We start from the raw sequence: 4,689 nt of genomic DNA, 5'->3' as shown, positions 1-4,689 counted from the left end.
ACACTTAACTGACTGAACCATCCAGGCACCCCTAAGAAATTTTTTTTTTTGTTTTAGAGAGAGAGAGAGAAGGGGAGAAAGGCAGAGGGAGCAAGAGAGTATCTTCAGCTGGCTCCATGCTCAGCGTGGCGCTTGACACAGGGTTCCATCCCACAACCCTGAGATCATGACCTGAGCCAAAATCGTAAGTTAGATGCTCAACCGACTGAGCCACCCAAGCACCCCTCAAAAAGATTTTATAAGGTTTCAGAAAAGTCCCTTTGAGTGTTCCACTTTGCATAGTTTCAGCTTGCATGGCCATTTTTACAGTCCTGTACTATCATGCAGAGCAAGGACTGCCTATGTTGTGTCCACTGTAAAACAGTTTTTATACCTACACTACTTCCTGCCCATGAAAGGAAGGCTATGAAGATGAGTCTCTGGCTCTTTAATTTCTGCCATGGAAACAAGATGACTAAAGGAATGACATCATTTGGAAAGCATTGCAATAAGACACACATGTTGGGCCACTGCTGTGGCTCTAGACCTACCACCTTCAGAAGTTGACCTGTGGCAAATGTGGTTATCCTGTCAAGCAGGAGAGAAAGTGCATGGATTCTGTGAAGGAACAGCACCTGAACCCAAGAGGGTAGCTGTTGCAGCATCCAGTTCATCTTAAAAATTTCAATGATTAGTCACACAATAAATGTTCTGGTTAAAGAAAAAAAAAAGAGTCTGTGTGAAAATTTGCAATTTTAGACTTAGGCAAACGTGTAATTTCTTCCCAGAAAAGCTTCAGGAGCCAAAACCAGCAGGTTCCCCCCAGGAAACCAGATTGAACTCAACCCAAAACACAACATGAAAGAACATTCTAGTATCCAATGAAGCCATTTGAGCTACACTGGAGTCGGGGGGGAGGGGGGTCTTCTCTTTGACAATTCTGACTCTTGTATGGAAGTATGGCTGTTATATTATTCAGGCCATTTGGGTAACAGAGACGGAAATTGTTTTCAGTCTATTTCCAATGATGGGGCCTTGATGATCAGGATGTGTGGAAAGAAGGCAGAATCTCATAGGAACTCAGGAACAGTGTGTAGATGGGCCTTGCACAAAGCTAAAAGCCACAATTGTGCCAGAAATCTCGGCTGTAGGTCACTAAGGACTCAAGGCAGCAGTAGGATGTGGCCATCTTCAGTCTCTATGATCACTCAGTTTCCCCATCTCTATAACACTCTTATTTCTCCCAACTGCACACCTCACCTGTTCCCTAAACAGCGTTCGTTTTCATGCAATTTCTGCTGACTCAAATTCCCAGATCCCTCATGGTCTCCCATAGCTACTCTTGCTCCTTCATTTCAGCACCTTCTCCTGAAACTGACTGAACCCTCCCTCCATATTTTTCTGTCCAATTCAAAGAGGGAAAATCTGATTGACATTTGCTAGTTCCACTTGTCATTGTTTATAAAGAGCTTTCCATCCTGGGATACTCTGTGACATTGGTCAGGGAAGGATACAGGTAGGGATCTGGGACAGAGCAGGAACATGTGAATAGTGACCTTGAAGAGCCTATGGCCTGTGACTAGGTAAATCCATGCCTTGAAGGTGCATGCAGTTGGGCCAAATGTGCATCAACAGGACCCAAACATCTTCCAGAAAGAAAAGCTGTTCTTTACATTAGATAGATGAATTCTTGTGTTGCACATACTAAATGATGAGGAATTAAAACATGTTTTGACACATCTTTGAAAATTAATGACTGCTATTATACTCATTAATAATTATCTTATTAATAAAAGAATATCTCTCTGTCCCTTCTGGTATTTCTTTAGTTTATTATGCTATCTAAATGGGGAAGGAGGAACACTCAAGTATCTTTTCTTGCCCACACCTGATAGTACCCACAATTATACTTGAATTGTTTACTTGAACTTTTAGTTGAACTAAGAACATAATGCACAGCAGAGACAAATCTTATTTGCCCATAGTAGCATAGATTAGCACTAAGAAATAAAATCATAAATACTTTGAAAATATTTTATCCACTATCTTTTTTTTTTAAATAAAATTATAGTAGGACTCTTTTGATGCTGAATAAATGATCTCTGAGTTTGGCTTCCTTGCCCATTCCCTGCTAAATTCTGGAAAATGGAATATAATCTGAAAACAGCTTATGTAAAGAATTAGTACAGAAGTTTAAGGGATTCTAACAATAAAAAAAATCATAGTTGTACCAGAAAGTCAACTTTTAGAGTCTACAGAGAATTTCTCACACACTTTCCCCAAAATATCATAATTTATAGGGGGGAAAAAAAGAGAAGAATCCTGGTTCTCTATAACAATGTTCTAAGAGGAAAGTATGTGAAGAAGAAGAAGAAGAAGAAGAAGAAGAAGAAGAAGAAGAAAGAAAGAAAATTATTTTTGTCCAGGTATTATATTAAACATATTACTTGCATTCTGTATTCCAACCTTTACAATAACCCTGTGTAATAGCTGTTATTTTTACCCTTATTTTATTTATTTTTTTTAACATTTATTTATTTTTGAGACAGAGAGAGACAGAGCATGAACGGGGGGAGGGCCAGAGAGAGAGGGAGACACAGAATCTGAAGCAGGTTCCAGGCTCTGAGCTGTCAGCACAGAGCCTGATGCGGGGCTCGAACTCACGGACCGTGAGATCGTGACCTGAGCGAAGTCGGACGCTTAACCGACTGCGCCACCCAGGCGCCCCTTTACCCTTATTTTATAGATGAACAAACCAAAGATTATACATGTATGCAACTTACCCAAGGCTACACAGAAAATAAATATCTGAGGATGAGATTGACTCTGAACCTGTGCTGTCGGCTGTATTCTGTCTAAGGAAAGGGCCAGGCAGCATTCTATCCACTAAATGTCAGTCCTAGCCTGGTAAATAGCTTGCAGGAAGCAGAGGTGGGTTCCAAGCCCAGGTCTTTTGATACCTGAACCGGTCCCTTTACGGCAAAATGCAGCTAGTTACATTAACTGTGAAATAGAATGAAAAATTCTACTTCTCCTCAACCTAGTCATTTCGTAATATAAAGTGTTATTAATGCCAGGGTATCATTTCCTGACTTTTGTAGTTTTAATTGATTTGCTTAGCAAGACTTTAATGTATATCTAAGAGTTTAAATTCATTATAGTAGAAAAGTCCATTTTAACTTAATTAAAAGTGTTATTATGTCTTAAAATACTCAGTGGATTTTAATGGGCTGCTGATGATACACAATGTATTTCTTTAAACTGATGCTTTTGCTTTGTTCTTTAATTATAGAGCATTTGTATAATCAGCTACCATTATTGCCAACTTAATGATAAAATAAAATAGAGTAATATCCCATATACTAAAATTAAAATTCACAGATAAAAGCAAAAAGAAAATGACACCTTGGATTTTTAGAATAATTATGAAAAATAATCAAACCTATGACATTTCTGTGGACTAAAGAAAAAACCTACTTCTCTGATGGGTAAACAGTAACTGAAAGAAGGATTGAAATTATTTCTTCCAAGGAAGCCAAGGAGATGACTTTGAAGAAGGAGGGTCAGGCTTTTGGCTCCAGAAATAATGGTATGTGAGTTTATTTCTGTCCTTTTCCTTTATGAAACAGCAACAAAAATTAAAATAAAAGTTACAAACTTCAAGAGATTAAAGTTTATCTCAATCTTTTCTGAGGAGAATGAGAGACCTAAATATATGGAGAGATGTGCCTTACTTATGGGTTAGAAGATTCAGTACTGTTAATATCCCTACTGTCCCTAAATTGATCTACAGATCCAATGCACTTCCATTCAGAATTTCAACAGATTTTTTTCATAGACACTGGCAAACTGATTCTAACATGCACATGGAAATGCAGAGGACCTGGGACTGCCTAAACTACAGTTGACCCTTGAACAACAAGGGGATTAGGGATGCCAACATTCTTATCCTCTCTATGCAGTCAAAAAAATCCATGTATAACTTTTGATAAATGCAACAGTACTTTGAAAGAGAAACAAGGTGGGGGACTAAACTTGATTTCAAGACTTATTACCAAACCACAGTAATCAAGATAGTATGATATTATCATAAAGAGAGAAAATTGAATCAAAAGAACAGAATAAAGAATCCAATTATATACCCACACATAACTGACAGATTTTTGACAGGTACAAAGGCAATCAGCACAGAAAGGACAGCATTTTTACAAAGATATATCTTCTATATAAAAAATAACTCGAAATCGGTTATAATGTAAAACCTACTATTATAAACTTGTAGAAGGATACATACAAGAAAAATCTTTGTAGTCACATATGTATGCTACCAAAAGGACAATCCATTTTTTTTAAATGAATAAATTGGACTCTATCAAAATTAGCAATTGTGCCCATCAAAAGACAAGTCACAGACTGAGAAAAAATATCTGCAGAGATCATATATCTGATAAAGGACTTGTATCTAGAATATATAAAGAATTATCAAAACTAAATAAGAAAAAAACAACCCAATTTTCTTAAATGTGCCAAATATTTGAATATGCACTGTACGAAGGAACACAAATGCCTGGTAAATTAGGACATGAAAATTAATGCAAATTTAATTTTAAAAGCCACCATGAAACACCATCTCACACACTTACTAGAAAGAGGAAACTTAAAAACAGTGACCATAACAAATGCTAGTAAGTATTAAGAGGAACTAAAACT

General features: G+C 37.2%; 1 pseudogene; it reads left to right on the top strand.

Moving 5' to 3' along the window:
* The first annotated feature begins 450 nt into the window (after positions 1–450).
* LOC121042607 (60S ribosomal protein L37-like) lies at positions 451–713 on the top strand (annotated as a pseudogene).
* Positions 714–4,689: the final 3,976 nt, after the last annotated feature.

Source organism: Herpailurus yagouaroundi, unplaced genomic scaffold (genome assembly GCF_014898765.1).
Source record: "Herpailurus yagouaroundi ecotype Mexico unplaced genomic scaffold, PumYag 185, whole genome shotgun sequence".
In the NCBI taxonomy this organism is placed as follows: domain Eukaryota; kingdom Metazoa; phylum Chordata; class Mammalia; order Carnivora; family Felidae; genus Herpailurus; species Herpailurus yagouaroundi.
The sequence above is the reverse complement of the archived record's forward strand: the minus strand, read 5'-3'. Positions and strand labels throughout refer to the sequence as shown.